We start from the raw sequence: 7,359 nt of genomic DNA on the forward strand, positions 1-7,359 counted from the left end.
GGGATGTGTTGGTGGTGTGTGTTTTGTGTGTGTGATTGTGTGCACGTGCATGAAGGGCTTCCTCCATGGTTCAGGAACTCCTTGGGCCCGTGAACATGCCTTACTCATAGCAAGCCAGGCAAAAGAATGCTTGACTTTTTTTGATCTATGCCACTTTTCAGATCAACAGTCTGACTCCTGACAGTCAAGAGGCATTTATTTTGCCACACACCCCCTCTTCCCAAACACTGTTAGGTATTCCTTCAGGTTTTCAGTGGTTCAGATGCAACACATTTCCCCTGCATCCTGTTTTCCCCTTCATCCCCAAGCTTTGGACAGGAAATGAGCGATCTGGAAAACCAAATTCAAGCCACAATCCGTCATTCGTTTTTCAGGACAACGGATGCCCCACCACTTGGTTGCGCTATAAAGCTGAGGGATGGGGCCGGAGAAATGTAATGAGCTATATTGATGCAAGGACTAACGATCCAGGAGATAAATATGGTAGTATTAGAAGCATATTTGGAAGCTATACATTGTTCTTTTACAAAGACATTGTTACAGACAATGGAGTAAAACAACCATATATTGTAGGATGTGATGGCGAAAGGCGGTTTTACTGAGCTCGTGAAGCATTAAAAAGTGTTTTATTTAAGAATCAATGTATACATTCATTGAAATGACCATTGAATCGATGCCCAGATCCCAGACTGTAATTAATAAGCCCAGCACAGTCACCGGGGTCAACACAGCGTTAGACAAGCCAGAACAAACGGCCGGAGGTCGCCAACATGTCTGGCACCAAACTACTCGTCACATTTGGCAGAGATGAACAAACAGAAGGCTTAATAATGTTTGTTTTTTGTTCTTTTATTCGTTTTTGTGCCCTTTAAGAGCATGGAGGCTTGTTCCATTTGGAGATCTCAAGGCATTTGTAGTTTCAAAATATTTAGGTATTCCAGACTACCTCAGTGAGCAGCTAGCTACTGGTATAGAAGATGGATGACATTCTCTGCCCTGTACAGCACCTTGGGGCTTAACTCAAGTAAATTCATTTCTATTCTCACCAGGACTGCCCTAGAAGATCATTCTAGAAACATGAGGGGGGAAAAGGGGGGGGGGGTATGAAAATGTATGCACTCACTCTTGTAAGTCGGTCTGGATAAGAGCATCTGATAAATGACTAAAATGTAAAGTCTCTGGAAGTCTCACTGTATCCATCGCATCTTACCAAATTGGTTCATATGTTTGCAGACAAATACAATCCCACAGACGGTGTGGGTGATTATTAAGCCTTTGGCTTTACCGTTGAGTCTAATGACAAAGAGAAGCCCAATGTGGAGGCTGTAATTTGGGGGTTGGAGTTCCCTTCCTGCCACTGGAACAGCCTGAGCTCTGATAAATGACTTGGTCTAATTAGAAGTTGACGAAACCCTCCCCACTGCTACTAAGTAGAGTTGTGCAACTTCATTCACTTGAGCACATCCCCATCACACCACAGCACAGGGTAACAACTGTGTGTGTGTGTGTGTGTGTGTGTGTGTGTGTGTGTGTGTGTGTGTGTGTGTGTGTGTGTGTGTGTGTGTGTGTGTGTGTGTGTGTGTGTGTGTGTGTGTGTGTGTGTGTGTGTGTGTGTGTGTGTGTGTGTGTGTGTGTGTGTGTGTGTGTGTGTGTGTGTGTGTGTGTGTGTGTGTGTACAGGCATGTGTATGTGCTCACATGGGTGTGTGTATAGGCTACCTCTTGATAAAAAAGGGTATAGGGATAAGAACCTGAGCTGCACAATTTCACATCTGTCTCCAGTCCAAGAATAGTAGCCAGAGTCTGTTTTGGGGGCTGGGGGTTGGGGCTAATACAAACCCAGTTACAGGGTTCAGTCTGAGCTCACCGACCACAGTATGACGTGACTCAGTCGAGGGTCTCAAGCAAACTGATGTGGGTTGTCCAAGTATTAATGATATGCTAAGCCAATCACAGCGTTTTTCACTGATCCAGAACCTCACTTCTGTGGAAGGTCTTTGTGATAACTCAACCAATCTAAGGAGAGTTTAGTCTGTGGGTGTAACTAGTTGGACTGAGTTCACACCAGAAAACACCAAAATACCGAAAAGACATCCAAACAGTGATGTATTGGGGTTGAGTCACAGAGCATCATGGTCCTATGTGTTGGAGATGATCACATTCATATAAATAGTTGAACTTAATTCCTGTCTCCCGTCTCATCATTGTTTAATTTTTACAATGACGTGGTCATGAAACCCACAAGTCATAACAAAAGAGACCACTCAGAACACCTGTGGTATCTGGGTACAGACACTAGGACTCCCTCTCTCAGCGCTTTTTGTTGATGTAGCTCTAGCTAGATCCTGTTTATCCATTTAAGGAGCAGATTTGCACTGCAGCCATCTTGTGTAGACTTCAGTTAGACTGAATCAATGAAGAATGCACTCCTAACCAAAACATCTAGCTGCCTGGTACAACTCAGCAGCAATACAACCAAAGACTTCTTATAGATACACTACCATTCAAAAGTTTGGGGTCACTTCCAAATGTCCTTGTTTTTTAAAGAAAAGAAAAGCATTTTTTGTCCGTTAAAATTACATCAAATTGATCAGAAATACAGTGTAGACATTGTTAATGTTGTAAATTACTATTGTAGCTGGAAATGGCAGATTTTGGTATGGAATATCTACATAGGTGTACAGAGGCCCATTATCAGCAACCATCACTCCTGTGTTCCAATGGTAAGTCTACTTGTGAGGCTCGCAACGCTCGTTCAACATATGTGTTTCTACTTCCCTTACTCCCGCTTTAGAAGTCTCCCGTCCTAACTGTTTTAGAAATGTGTCGTAGATTTTTTTTTGACTGAGAACACATTCTCATTTACAGCAACGACCTGGGGAATAAGTTATAGGGGAGAGGAGGGGGGATGAATGAGCCAATTGAAAGCTGGAGATGATTAGCTGGCCATTATGGTATGAGGGCCAGATGGGGAATTTAGCCAGGACACTGGGGTTAACACCCATACTCTTACAATAAGTGCCATGGGATCTTTAGTGACCTTTAGTCAGGACACCCGTTTAACGTTCCATACGAAAGACGGCACCTTACACAGGGCAATGCCCTCAACCACTGCCCTGGGGCATTGAAATCGTTTTTTAGACCAGAGGAAAGAGTGCCTCCTACTGGCCCTCCAACACCACTTCCAGCAGCATCTGGTCTCCCATCCAAGAAGCAACCAGGACCAACCCTGCATAGCTTCAGAGGCAAGCCAGCAGTGGGATGCAAGGTGTCTAAGTATTTACAGATTTTCATTAAAAAAGCCACATATTTGGTCTCTCATTTTCACATGACCAAATTTTGCACGAGGCAAAAGAGTAGTAGCCTAAAGGCACACTTCAGTTAGCTCGTTTGGTGCAGCGGGAAGGGGGGTTTTGTGAGGGGGAGGGAGGGGGTGCTGCACAAAAAAATATTACTCATGTAGGCTACACTGTCCTGTGAATTTTCAAAATCGTCCCTTTGTTGACTTTCCGGCTGTTCTGCTCTCCTCTCCACCTCATTCACTGCTGCCGCATCCTGCTTAACCTGCATGCTTTTTCCCCTCCATATTTGCTCTGTGCTATGCTGCAGACTCTGACCAATCACAGCAGGCACCACATCACTCCAGGGCCTTCTTGCATAGCATGGTACTGCCTAACGTATAATATTGTATTGTTTATTTTTGTCATAAGAATGTGTCAGTAATGCTATTATTTTATTAAATACTGCATAGCGCAAGTGAAGTGTGGAAACTCATATCAGACTAAAATGTGTTTTTTTTTACCATCAAAAGGTTAGGGTTGTACTAAAATATCCAGGGCTATAGCCCCGGAAGCCCAGGCCTAATGACGCCACTGGGTAACGCCAGGGGTGGAATTGGGGGGAAAAGTACTTCTGGGAACTCCTAGATTGTAGTGAAGTCCTAGAAGTCAGCTAGGAGCTCTCTTTGGGGACAACAGCATGTGTGTCCCACACTTCCACCCTAATTCCAACCCAACACACAATGAAAGCACTACTACACACACTATGAAACACTGTCCTGAATCCTGAATCAGAAATCAAACAGAATATGGTCTACGCAGGCAGACAACCAACATCCTAACGGATGTCAGCATTCAGCACACTGGTGGATGCCCTGACAACACAACACAACATTGTGCTTCTCAGACTCACATCAATAACAGCCTTTCCCCACACCTTTTTCTAGCTTTCTTTTGATCACAGCAGCGTCTGTGCCCAGTCAGATGAACATAAGGATGAAAGAGATTCCTTCGTGTTGCTACTGGTTTGTTTTGGTGTGTTTCCTACCCCCCCCCGGACAGATTGTAGACCAACTAACCAGCGTAATAAAGGTGTGTGTGTGTGTCTGCGTCTGTGTGTGTTTCAGGGCCAGATTATGGAACCGACTAACCAAACTCATAATAGTTTCCATGTGCCGCCTCCTTTCTCCTCCTAATTCCACTCTCTTTCCAGAAGTAGCCAGTCATATGCCCTGTGGAACAAGTCCCCCAGTGTACTACTCACTGTTAGTGATGCACGGGTTGACTCATAAGCCGCAGTCCCTGTGGTTATATCCATGGGGCGGGCTGGCGGGTGTGTGGTGGGCAGGTTAAATAAAGAGAAACAGTACCTTTAAAAAAATCCACAAATGTATTGTTCTTGTGCAATTTATATTTATAGGCTACATTGAGCGTTTTCTTTCATTATTGTTAGGCTATCTGGCGTTAGTGAGTAAGACTAAGCTTTTTAGTCTATCTGTTCGGGCGCCAAATAGGCTACACATCAAACACAGCTCTCGGGAATGGGCAGAAAAAGTTAGCATCCATCCACGGTGCCAAAAAGAAGATTGTCAGAGTTGAATTCAATAAGAGAAAAGCTGTGGAATAGAGAGTTGAAAATAAAGAGAAAGGATGGTCAGAGAAGTAATGTTTGGGATTTGTAGAAGTGGTAAAAGAGGATGACAGCAGTGCTGGCTGTGTTATGCTGCTGCCACCTCTAACAGTCTCAGGTCAGAAACAGACATTCATCCGTGTGTTTATCAAATGCCAAATGTCAAAGTGTTTAAAGTTAAGTTTAGGCATTAACTCTGAATTTTTAAGGTTAGGGTTAAATGCAGGCGTTAACTCCAAATTCGTAAGGTTAGGAATTAACTCCTCATGGTTAAGGTAAGGGTTTGGGATAGGCTTAAAACTCAAATATGACAAACAACTTTCTATTGCTGGATTTGAACGTGCAACAAGAGGCAGATGCTTACACCCATCCGCCATTCCCATCCACGACACTTGACGGTAAACAGCGCTCACTCTTGCCCCTAGTGGCCGGTTTCCATGCCATCTCCCGACATCCTTAGACATGGATGGATGTCAAATACTGACTTGTATCATGGGTGACATGGCTGGTGTTATGTTTGATGGTTGTGAAGCGCTATACAAATTCGACAGTCACAAGATGGGGACTTCAAATAGGCCTGTGGCACGTCAAGCATTTCTTGCAGTAAAATTATACACCAAATGTAGGCTACATTTTGAAATACGATTTCTTTCCTGAAGCATCTTGAAATAATGTGAATGGACAGTTAGATACCTGAAAGATAGATGCCTATAAAGATAGAGTTGATAATTTTATCAGCATAATAAAAGCTAATAGTATTTCCACCACATAAAATATGCATCCAAGCTGAACTGAAATCTTATCAGGAACATGTTGGGTCGTTTTTCACAGGTTTCTATTTCCTTATCAAACTGAAGTCATCTGGATATTTTGCACAACAATCATTCCATTTTTTATCATTATTGTTCTTTTGCATTTTCTCCCTGATCCGTATGAGTATTTTCTCCGCAAAAGAAGGAGAGATGACAGAGATAACTTTACCGCTGTCAACTAGATTCTGGTGAGCAACGGTTAATCTAGTCTTCTAGGGTTAATCTAGTCTTCTAGGGTTAATCTAGTCTTCTAGGGTTTATCTAGTCTTCTAGGGTTAATCTAGTCTTCTAGGGTTAATCTAGTCTTCTAGGGTTAATCTAGTCTTCTAGGGTTTATCTAGTCTTCTAGGGTTAATCTAGTCTTCTAGGGTTTATCTAGTCTTCTAGGGTTTATCTAGTCTTCTAGGGTTAATCTAGTCTTCTAGGGTTAATCTATTCTTCTAGGGTTTATTTAGTCTTCTAGGGTTAATCTAGTCTTCAAGGGTTAATCTAGTCTTCAAGGGTTAATCTAGTCTTCAAGGGTTAATCTAGTCTTCTAGGGTTAATCTAGTCATCTAGGGTTAATCTAGTCTTCTAGGGTTAATCTAGTTTTCTAGGGTTTATTTAGTCTTCTAGGGTTAATCTAGTCTTCGGAAGTATTCAGACACCTTGATTTTTTTTCACATATTGTCATGTTACACAAGGACATTCAGAGACTTGTCCCGAAGCCACTTCTGCTTTGTCTTGGCAGTGTGTTTAGGGTCATTGTTCTGTTGGAAGGTGAACCTTCGCCCCAGTCTGAGGTCCTGAGTGCTCTGGGGCAGGTTTTCATCAAGGATCTCTCTGTACATTGCTCTGTTCATCTTTCCCTTGATCCTGACTAGTCTCCCAGTCTCTCCCACTGAACCCCCCCCACAGCATGATGCTGCTACCACCATGCTTCACCGTAGGGATGGTTCCAGGCTTCCTCCAAACGTGACGCTTGGCATTCAGGCCAGAGAATCTTGTTTCTCATGGTCTGAGAGTGTTTATGTGCCTTTTGGCAAACTTCAAGCGAGTATGTCATGTGCTGAGGAGTGGCTTAAATCTGGCCACTCTACCATAAAGGCCTGTGCTGAGGAGTGGCTTCCATCTGGCCACTCTACCATAAAGGCCTGTGCTGAGGAGTGGCTTAAATCTGGCCACTCTACCATAAAGGCCTGTGCTGAGGAGTGGCTTCCATCTGGCCACTCTACCATAAAGGCCTGTGCTGAGGAGTGGCTTCCATCTGGCCACTCTACCATAAAGGCCTGATTTAATTTTATTAGGATATCTTTTAGTCCTCATTTGGACTAATCTTCCAAGAGTCCTAAAACATTCAAATACAATTTATAATACGATCAAATTTTCACATATAACACACTATTACAAACAGACATAATTCACTAAGATTTTGACCAGATAAATACTCTAAGTAGACATTAAAATAGAAACATTCTAAATAGATAGATTGATTCTTCACATACCATAGTCCAGCACAACCTAGCTAAAGGAAGAAAGAGAGGAAAGGAATGTACTGTAGGAACTTCATTTACAGTGCCTTGCGAAAGTATTCGGCCCCCTTGAACTTTGCGACCTTTTGCCACATTTCAGGCTTCAAACATAAAGATATAAAACTGTAT

This window comes from Oncorhynchus gorbuscha, linkage group LG11 (assembly GCF_021184085.1).
Source record: "Oncorhynchus gorbuscha isolate QuinsamMale2020 ecotype Even-year linkage group LG11, OgorEven_v1.0, whole genome shotgun sequence".
Classification (NCBI taxonomy): Eukaryota; Metazoa; Chordata; class Actinopteri; order Salmoniformes; family Salmonidae; genus Oncorhynchus; species Oncorhynchus gorbuscha.